This window comes from Peromyscus eremicus, chromosome 2 (genome assembly GCF_949786415.1).
Source record: "Peromyscus eremicus chromosome 2, PerEre_H2_v1, whole genome shotgun sequence".
Lineage (NCBI taxonomy): Eukaryota > Metazoa > Chordata > Mammalia > Rodentia > Cricetidae > Peromyscus > Peromyscus eremicus.
Genome location: NC_081417.1, coordinates 4,805,173 through 4,816,435, shown reverse-complemented (window position 1 = coordinate 4,816,435; position 11,263 = coordinate 4,805,173).

The window sequence follows — 11,263 nt, the reverse complement described above, 5'->3', positions numbered from 1 at the left end:
CAACCAACCAGAGCAACACATTCACACCATACAGAACATCCCAGAGCAAGGATAGTTACACCAGCTTGCTTATAAGTCCATTTGATTGGAAAGTATTTTCCCAGACTTTTACTCTGAGATAGTGTCTGTCTTTGAAGTTGAGGTGTGTTTCTTGTATGCAGCAGAAGGTTGGATCCTGTTTTTGTATCCATTCTGTTAGCCCGTGTATTTTTATAGGTGAATTGAGACCATTGATATTAATGGATATTAATTACCAGTAATTGTTAATTCCTGCTATTTTTTGTTGGTAGTGTTGTGTGTTTCTCTTCTTTGGTATTTGTTGGTGTGGGATTATCTATTGCCTGTGTTTTCATGGTTGTTTCTAACTTCCTTGGGTTGGATTTTTCTTTCTAGTGCTTTCTATAGGGCTAGATTTGTGGATAGATATTGTTTAAATCTGTTTTTATCATGGAAAAATTTGTTTACTCCATCTATAGCAATTGAGAATTTCTCTGGGTATAATAGTTTGGGTTGGCATCCATGGTCTCTTAGTGTCTGCATAATGTCTGTCTAGGACCTTCTGCCCTTTAGAGTCTCTATTGAAAAGTCAGGTGTTGTTCTTATGGGTTTGTCTTTATATGTTACTTGACCTTTTTCCTTTGCTGCTCTTAATATTTTTTTCTTTATTCTGTATGTTTAGTTGTTTATTATGTGGCAAGAGGACTTTTTTTTTTTTGATCCAGTGTATTAGGTGTTCTGTAAGCTTCTTTTATCTTTATAGGCATTTCCTTCTTTAGGTTGGGAAAGTTTTCTTCTATGATTTTGTTGAATATATTTTCTGTGCCTTTGAGTTGGTATCCTTCTCCTTCTTCTATCCCTGTTGTTCTTAGGTTTGGTCTTTCATGGTGTCCCAAATTTCCTGGATGTTTTGTGTTATGAGTTTATTGGCTTTAGTGATTTCTTTGACTGACGAATCTATTTCCTCTATCATGTCTTCAATGTCAGAGATATTCTCTTCCATCTCTTGCATTTTGTTGTTTATGCTTACATCTGTAGTTCCTGTTCATTTACTCAGATTTTCCATTTCCAGCCTTCCCTCAGTTTGTGTCTTCTTTATTTTCTCAATTTCAGTTTTCAAATATTGAACTGTTTTCTTCACCTGTTTAATTGCTTTTTCTTGGCTTTCTTTAAGGGATTTATTGATTTCTTTCAATTTTTTTGTCTTTTCCTTGATTTCTTTAAGGGAATTTTTCATTTCCTCTTTAAAGTTTTCTATCATCTTCTTAAAGCTATTTTTAAGGTCGATTTCTTCTGTTTCTTCTGCCTTGGGGTGGAGTTCTGCACTAGGTTCTGATGGAGCCTTATTGGTCTTTATGTTGTTGACTGTATTTTTGCACTGGCATCTACTCATCTCTTTCTCCACTCAGTGCAAATGGTGCCTGTGTCTGAGGAAGTCTCTCTTGGTCTGATGATACTGGTCCAGTGGGAGCTCTTGGTCTAATTGGTGCTGATGGACTCTTGTGTCTCAGGGAGCAGCTGCAGTCTGGGAGGGTGGATGAGTTTGAGAGGGTGGATGAGTTTGAGAGGGGTGGGGCTTATGAGTTACAGGATCTGGTGGGGGATGGTGATAGTCCAACCTTTTTGCTGACCTGTCTACTGACTTGATTTTTTGTTTTGTTTTGTTTTGTTTTTCGAGACAGGGTTTCTCTGTGTAGCTTTGCGCCTTTCCTGGAACTTACTTGGTAGCCCAGGCTGGCCTGGAACTCACAGAGATCCGCCTGCCTCTGCCTCCCGAGTGCTGGGATTAAAGGCGTGCGCCACCACCGCCCGGCTTGTCTACTGACTTGAAACTGGGACTGCAATGGGTGGTGGTGTAGGGGCACAGGGTTGAGCCCCTGGGCCCAAAGCCTAGAGGCTGGGTTGTTCGGCTATGAGGACAAAGACTCACCTCCTAGTCCAGTCGGCGCTGGCAGGCTCTATCTCAAGAAGCTGTTGCAGTCTTGGAGGGTGGGTTGGGTTTCTCGCTCAGTTCTACAGCTTTTATAGTCCTGGTCTGTCTGTGCCTCCTGTAACTGGGCTGTTCTCAAGACCTTTGTGTCATGAGGCTATAAAGCTTTCAATCACCTCAAAGCCACACAGGCTCAAGGCTCCTTCAGCTGCTATGAGCCATTGATTTCTTACAGCAACCCTGGCTCTGAGAGGAAATCCAGCTGCTACTATGGCTTCCTTGGGTTCCATTACCTGCTTCCAGCACTCTGGGTTCCGGAAACCTCTGGATGCTTTCCTGTTGAATGGCTGTAGCCCCAGGGCCAACTCCATGGTTCCAGCCACACCTTGCTGCTGGGAGCTGTGGCTGCATCTCAGCAGGTCCTGCAGAGCTCTGATCTGGCTGTTCAGCCTGCAGCATGGTTCTCACCTCCACAGCTACTTGGGCTCCAGCTCTCCAGCTGTCCTCTCTGCTCTTGGCCTCTCCCATGCAGCCTCTGCCGAATTATCTGCTCTGCTCTCCCCATTTCCTGTGGTGTCTCGGGCTCCGGCTGCCAGGGACTGCCGCTCCAAGAGAAAGCCCTGCACTGGCAACTGCTTCACTCCAAACCGCTGCCTGTCATCTGTGACTTGCTGACTGTGTTCCCTGGCCATGGCTCTAGCATGCAAAACCTCGCTGCTAGTGCTGGCTCTGCTTTCACTGGCTCTTGGCATCTCCACTCTGCTCCTCACCATGGCTTCCTATTGTCAGAAAGCTTGAGAACCCATGACGCTCCACGGGTCTTGGCTGCCCAACACCTGGCTGCTGCTGCAAGCTTGTGTTGGTTCTGGACTCCGTTGTTATTGGCTTCTGAAGCCGCTCAGACTTGCCGTCTGCTAGGGACACTACCTTCTGTGTCCCAGTTTGGGGAAACCTAATCTACCACTTTTTTATTAAACCTTCACCATATATTCCCTCCATTAAATCTTCACCGTATCCCTAGACCTAAAGCTTATTCTACCTTAATATCTCAAACCAAACTTATGACTTACTTTACTAAAAAAAGAGAGAAACATCGAGAAACAGGCAAAATCAAACATTTGCTGTAGCACTTGAGCATACTTTCAGCCCCTTTCATTCCTGAGAAGAGAATAGATTAACCCTGCCTACACAACATAATCAGACATGCTGTAATTTCCCTTGGGGCCCTCTACCCTACCAATTCCCTGGCATCCCTGTTCTGTGGCACCATCTATGGCAGACCAGATGCCACTTTTATGACCCAGGGTACTCTTAAGTAGGGAGAAGTAAGACATATTAGCTAGAAAAAGATACCTAGATGACAAGAGGAAAGACAGAAACAGGATAGCCTTGAGAAGGCTGGATTCTAATCCATCAGCCCAGAACTTTATTCCAAAGGGCTTTTTATGACAATGTCAAGGGAAGGAACAAAAACCTCCCCCTTGCGAGATACAGCCAAGTGTAGACACTTCCAAGCACCTGGTACTCAGGCCTGTGGTCCAGTCATCCTCTTTATGCAGACCTGCTGGGTAAAGCCACTAGGAAACCCAGATGGGCTCCAACAGTGCTCCTAAGGTATACTAAGGTATACAAAGCTTAAAAAATGCTTGATCATGGGTGCTGGAGAGATGACTCAGCACTTAAGAGCACATACTGCTCTTGCTGAGGAACTGAGTTCTGTTCCCAGCATCCACACAGGGTGGCTTGTGACCCCCTGAAACTTCAGCTTTAGGAGATCTGATGCCCTCTTCTGGACGTTGTGAGCACCTGCACTTTTATGTATGTTCCTAATTATTTTATGATCATAATTTTTGAGTACAATTAAATGTTCGCAAACATTTTGCATTCTAAGAAGTGCTACTGTAATAGTTAAGAGGTTTTAAAATGGCCACAGTGAATCCTGCTATGATTTTATAAATTACAAAGCATTATTTGGTTTTATTTTATAATTTCCTTTAAAAACTTTGTAACTGTTGTTGGTTGACATTGTATAGAGTATAACTCTAATGCTATTCTAAGAAATTAAAAATGAGCTCTAGGTAAATACACGCTAAATGCCTCTCTTAAAACTTCCCATTGCTTAAATTTGGCCAAAAAGGTTTTTTTTTTTTTTTTTTTTTTTTTTTTTTTTTTTTTTTTTTTTAGGGGGAGGAGGAGCTTTGACTTTCTGATTGTTAGATTGGACAAACCAAGAAAAAATACCATCCTAACAAATCAAGAGAAGTGAAACCAACCATAGGGCAGTTAGTCAGTGTTGTCTTCAAAGAGTCATACAGAGACAAAGCAGGGGACTCTAAGAACTAAGGCACAAAGGACAGGGTGGCACATAATCCATATTTCCAGAGCATCATGAGTTCAAGGTCAACCTGGACTGTTCTGGAGCATTCACCAGAGAAGACTGTTTGGACATGGGTTTAAGCCAATAGAAAGTCTTTATTAGCAAGCTGGGGACTACATTGGGTGTTTAGGATCACAGTGCAGCCTTGAGTCTTTTTACATTGAGCTTTTAAGCACAAAAACCATGTCCTAGATTGACATACTTCAGTCAATAAGAACAAATTGGCCAGAAGAGGAACTACAGAAGCTAAAAAGCAAGGTTAGTACGTTTAGATACTTTCCCAGAACTATAGACTTTGATGGATCAGGCTTTTGTTTTAGTTTGGACAGGTGGTGCTAAGTGCTGAGTTTTACAGCCTGAATGGATTTTCCATCATGGTCAGCTGTGGTCAGGTCTTGGGGTCCTATTATAGGACTACATAGAGAGAACAACAGAAAATGGAGCCACTTATGCCTGCCTTTGATAAGTAATTAAAGCCAGGAAACCATGAAGAAAAAATTATTTCTTATCCATATTTACCTGATACCAGTGACACAAAACTACAGATCTCTTCAGACAGAGGATACACAAGAAGGGAGATGGTAACCGTAGTAGTTACATTTCTGTTGCTATGTTAAAACACCATGACCAGGGGATCATATATAAGGAAGAATTTATTTGGCATTATGGTTCCAGAGGGAGAAGAGTCCATCATGGTGGGGAGACATGGCAGCAGGCAGTAGAAATAGTGACTTGAGCAGGAAGTTGAGAATTCACACCCCGAGCCTCTAGGATGAAGCAGAGAGAGTGAACTGGATGTAGCATGAGGATTTTAATCTCAAAGTCCTTTCCTAGTGACATACTTCTTCCAGCAAAGCCATACCTTCTAAACCTCTCCTCAATGTGCCAAAGTACAGCCAACGAGGAACCTAGTGTTCAGATGTTCAAGCCTATGGAGGGACATGTCTTATTCAAACCACTGCATACAGTGTTAACAAGAGTTGTTAAAGAATTGTCTCAAGAGAATTAAAATTTCCCCAGGACATCTCCTGATGGGAACAATAACTTATAGCCATGGGGTAGGAAAGGACTTCTCTCCAAGAAAGAGACTCAGAGCTCTGAAAAAGTATGACATAACCAACAATACAAACCTTCAGGCAAGGTTTATTTGTCAGAACACAAACAAAATATCACAACAAAGCAAAAAATATTTTCCTGAATTTGTTTCATTTTTTTTTTTTTTTTGTTCTATAAAGATGCAACGTTGATGTAGGAAAGGAGGAGAGAACTTTTCCTCCCCAGTTCTGAGTCAAACTGTAAATAAAGCTATTTCCTTCACACCCCCGTCCCTGGGTTTTCTTTTTGTGGCAGCATATGTACAGATGTCAGATTCTGGACTCTGGTTACATTCGGAGGGGTGGTGGAATGCAGAGAGCCAAGACATAGACCGTGGTAGGCCAGCTCTTTAGATGTTTCTTTTGTTTTTATGCCTTTTTGTTTTAGATGCCTTTTGTTTTTTAGATGCCATGATTCAATAATATACAATAATTTCTAATCAGGGGAGGTGAGAGGAGGTATACTTATGCTCATTAAAGAAATCATAGGTTTAAAAATTTTGCAACATGTCCTCAAGGATGCCCTGGTGAGAAATGCCAAGCTTCTATGGTTTTTGGTTTTTCTAAGAGTTAAAAGAATCATGTCAAAATCATGTTGACTCTACTATGGAAGCAGTTTGTATATAGCAACAGTGACCGGTGGCTTATAAAAACCACTAGACACTCCGTGGAGCGGTTTTATCTGGTGTCACCTTTTGCTCCTGTTCCTATTTTTAACTGCCATACTGGGGAAGTGGGATATTAGGGAAGAGGATTTGGTGACCTTAGAGTTTTGAATCAGAGGCATGTTTGACCCAGGAATTGGACATAGGACATAGGACCATGGTTACCTTAAAAAGGACCAGGAACTCAAGTGACAGAGAGATGAAGGCTTCGGCAGGGAATGAACAGAGAAAACGGTAGCTTTCTAATTAATAGCTTTGTATGTCTTCATTTGAAAGACCCTCTGAAGCCCAATTCTAATTAGTCTTAATAATAAAAACCCGGAGTCAAGTATCGGGGTAAAAGCTGAAAGATCAGAGAAGCAAAGGAGTAGCCACAGTCACCTCTTGCCTCTCCAACTTCTCAGACCAAAAAGGGCCAAGCTCTTACCTCTGCCCTGCCTCATCACTTCCTCTCTCCCCCCAGCCATATCACTTCCTGTTTCCTGTCTGTACAGATTTCCAGACCTCTGTAGTTTAACTGGAAGCTAACTCCACCCTCTGATCTTCAGGCAAGGTTTATTTGTGAGAACACATACAAAATGTCACAACAAAGCAAAGATCACTCCATTTCAAAAAGCCACATACACTTTCCAGATGGCTGGCTGCATAGCAGCAGTGTGGTGGATTCTTGTCTACTTACTCTAGTGTCTATGTTCCCTCTGAAAATGCAGTTTCTCCTGATCATTTATCATTTTCTTTCATGCTTTAGAAACTGCTGTGCTTCTTGCTTTCAAAGGACATTGGGTGAAGTACCCATTATTTAAATCTTCCTCTTCAAGTCAAAGGCCCTGTGTCTTGGGTGTTCTGAGTTAACATAAAATGTCAGTAACTTTCTCATTTGCACACAGTGTCTTGGCATCATAATAAAACAATGGAGAGTGACATAATTCTTTTAAGTTATAGAGTATATATTTCATAGATTTTGTCATTAATGCTAAATGAAAATGAGGGCTAAATAGAGATTTTAGCTGTAATCCCATTGCAGAGGTCCCTAGGGAATCTATATTGTATCTTAATGAAGCAATAATTTAGGGGAATTCTGTTACTGCAATGATTGGGGCATGGTATTATTGCTTTAGAGAAATTTAGTTCTGGAAGTCTCATTCCTCTTTCATATATCTAGAAGTATGCTTAGGTTTATCACTTTACTTTCAAGAGTCAGTTATTAACTTTTAATAATTGCCATCATTGGCTCTTCTTCTAGAAATTTGTCCTTTATATGTTCCTGAGTGTTGACTCTTGAATTTTAACACCCTTCTGAATCACCTTCCCTTCACTTTCTAAAATACCATTGAGTATTTGCACGATTTGATTGTGGCAAGTGGATCTCCATCCCAAACATAATATGATGATCCTGGTTAGTATTTTTCTTAGTTCTTGCTTACATATACAGGGAGAGGTGAGAAGAGGAGGGGAGGGGAGAGAAGGGGAGGAACTATTTAGATGTCATCGGGAGTTAACAGGTGTGGAAAATTCAGGTAAGAGGTGAGTTTGCAACCTTGAGTGTGAAAGAAGGGAGTCAGGCAGATTTTCTGAATTGTGTTGTGTAGGTAAAATTCCTACTCATTCAGGAGATCTTTTGTTTATACAGTTTGTTTATTCAGTTGTCTGGAGGAGGCCTAACCACATTATGGAAGGTAACCTATTTTCTGACTTAATCACATCTGAGGGCCTCAGAGGCATGCTAACTTAATCATGTTGATGTATAACATCAACCATAACAGTTGCCTAAATTTACTCTATCAGAAGCACCCAGAGCAGCCTTTGCAGTTGGTATCCCTGAGAAGAGTCTGCAGGGGCTTCAGCCTCTTCTTTACAGTGTGAGACCAGCAGTAGGAACAGTGTTTTCATTGTACAGTTTCTAGTAATGGATTCTCAACCCAGGCACGGAGACAGAAGCTGAAAGCCAGTGGCCCTGGGGAGGTCTCCATAGGGCAGCTTGTAGTACAATTCAGGAGGTCATAAGAGAGTAAATGAGAAAATGTGCATGAGATACCAAACTTGCTTCCATGGGTGTCTGGTATGTTGCCCAAAGGAAGTTTTTCCATGTGGACTCTACAGAAACAGCACTGTGAGTCGATGGAAGTGTTCCATGAGTCATACTGGAGTGTATGATGTCACAGGGCAGACAGACCAGGCCACTGGGAACAGTTTAATATTGGAATATGTAGACAGGAGACCAGTTGTAAACTGGTGAGAACTACATGCCTCCACTCTGCTTGGTTCCGGAGGTACCTACCATCTCTTGTCCTATATGCAGAATCTGTATCCACATCATCAGTGTGCAAGATCTGCATGCAAATCTGGATCTTGGGCAAAGCAGATGGAATCCCTGGCTAAATATCTAGAGAGAAAGAGAACTCTCTTAAAAGATATTAATTGATGTTTCCAGTGCCTTTAAAGTACACAAAATAAAGCCATCTTCCTGTAGATACATTTTTTCTTTTTTTTACTCTGGTAACTTCAGTTACTTATTATCAAACTATGTAGCTTTGATTGCCAACAATGAGCCTACTCATCTTTTGTGGGTTTATCAGCATTCTTAAGGTCAATCCTTTCTTCAGATGTCACTGATAAGACAAGAGGGACAGCAACAGAATGACCTCTGTGCTCTGGGTAGCTTGGTGACTTTTATATTTGCATGTAACTTGGCAGCACATTTTGCTTGTTCTTATTCCCAACTTCTGTGGCCAACTTAATGTTCCCACTTGTGGAGTAAACCAAGGAAAATGCTGTCTGTCTAAACCCACAACCAGGCCACCATAAAGTTCTGGGATATCACATTGTCATCACAATAAAAGTCATCGTTTTGTATAATTAATGATGGTAGTAAAAACATTTGTTATGTTCTAGATATTTTTCCAAGTATTTTGTGGCATCTCACCTTCCAAGGAGTCTGGGACCTTCTGGAATTGGTGCCGTGTGAATGGACACAGTGCATTTTAGGAGGCATTAACAGCATCTCTGCTTGTGAATGGGTTCTCAGAAGGGGTTTAGGCACCCACACTAGGTAGCAGTGTCCAGGTTCCTGAGCAGGAGTTAGACTGGGCATTCATTTCTGTGCATCTCCAGGATGACACCGTTTCTAGGGGAATATGAGTTCCACCATTGCAGGTAGAAGAATGCTTCCTAATCTTCAAAGAAGCTTAAATAGCAAAGGATGGCATTTAGAAGGCTAACTATAATACAGATCACCAACTGTAGGGACTAAGAAGCAGTCAATCCAGGATATTAGGCTTCATGGAGTATACACGGTGCTCATGGTTGTGATTTATTACAGTAAAGAGACCAAATAAACTCAACAAAGGAGAAACATGCATGGAGCAAACTGAGACAAACTTCAGAATTATTGGTGAAATAATTAAGGCCACTCCACGTAGTTAAAAGGAGATTTATTTAATGGCATAACTTACAAATTAAGGGATAGGTAGGTCGCGGTGTCTGGGGAAGGTGTATCGCAGTCCAGTGGTGTTCTCTGGAGCTCTGCTTGGCCCACCTCCACCGTCCAGGGTCCCAGACCAGAGCGATAGCGCTGGCCCATCCAGATCTCGGGTCTCCAGGTGCCTCCCTTGGCCCCGCCTTGTAGGCGTGACAGTTGCCAGAAGTCTCAATGGGGGTTGGAACTTTCCAGATCAAAGCTGGAATGGCTACCCACTACACAGAATCTTCTTCGTGTGGAACCACACAGGACACACTGTGCCCCAGCACCGTGTGGCACTATCTGCTGGCAAAATTCCTTAGCAGCTCAGTGCCTGGGTTTTACTGGCTGTGGAAGTGTAACCCCAGGCTCCCAGGGCAGCTGTTCTTTCATGTGAGTCAGGTTTCCTGAATGGCACTCTGCAGTTCTCTCTTTGCATTTAAGGAGGTTGGAACAGTCTGATATCCAAATGTCAGGCACCAAACGAGGTCAAACCTATATCAAGACCTGGACAGTAGTGATTCTTGCTGTTAAATCTTTCTAGCACACAGGCTTGCCTGCATTATTATTATGTTTCTGAAGCTTTGGTATCTAGGGCCTTGCTGATCCTCAGGGAACTGTCTCTCTATGATTACCTAATTCCTAGAGATAGGAAAGGACTCTTCTCTAAGTTCACCTTTCAGATACAGCCAATCAGTCTCACACCCACACCCTAATCACTTAATTGCTGCGTTCTTAAACTCTAGGTCACTAGTGTGTGGCTGTCAATATGCAGGTCAGCAATCACCCTTTCCCATGCTGCTGCCCATCATTTTTTCAGTGCTGGACTCAGGATCCTGTAGGGAAACACCGATATGCATGGACATCCACAGCTGCTGTTTCAGTCTTGAAAGTCAGGCCTGCTCTGAGTAGTAAAGGGTGTTGAGCAGATTCTTGTGTATTGTCATGGCTGGGCTAGGTGTTACTATCCCCTTAGTGATAAGGGGAGTCCACTGACCATAAGAGAGCTTCCTTGAGATGACTGAAGTCATAAACCTTCTCAAGAGAAGATATCGATCCATCTTTCTGTAGTGCAAGCAGAGGGATCTGCAGTCTAGCCCCTCCCTGGCTATGTCAATCATGTTTCTCCTCTTGATCTTTAAGTAACAGCTTAGCTCTTCCATAGCAACTGTCTGCTGATCCTTTGGTCTCACTATATTTGAACAATAATAACACTTACCTTTACAAACTTAATATATATTATATGCATTAATATACTTAAAACTAAAGCAAAAATCTTTTAACTGTTTACCACCCTGACCAGCGTATTGATGAAGTTCAAAGCTAGCACACCCTTAGAGAACCACTTAAGACAAAGTGTGTAAAGAGCCAAGCTGGAGATGGGTGCTTTTAGCTCTGCTTTGGAGAGCAGATGGGAGAACCTTTCTGTGAGGCTTGTGGTTGGAGGTCAGTTAGAACAGTTAGGGATAGAAATCTGAGCTCAGCTTCTAGTTGTGTTGCTTCAGTTTCTTTACCCGTAATTGTGTATTTTTCTTCCTCATCTAGGTGATGGAAAAGTTAAATAAAAGGAACATTTGACACAAGATTCATAGAAGGCCTTTAGTTGATGCTCATTCTGTCATTTCTCAGAATGACAGGGCCAGTGGCATGTTTGAACACTGTAAATTATGAAACTATGAAAAGTTAATTAGTATATGGGCATGACGGTCTACTTCTTTCATTCCAGTGCTCAGGAGGCAGAGA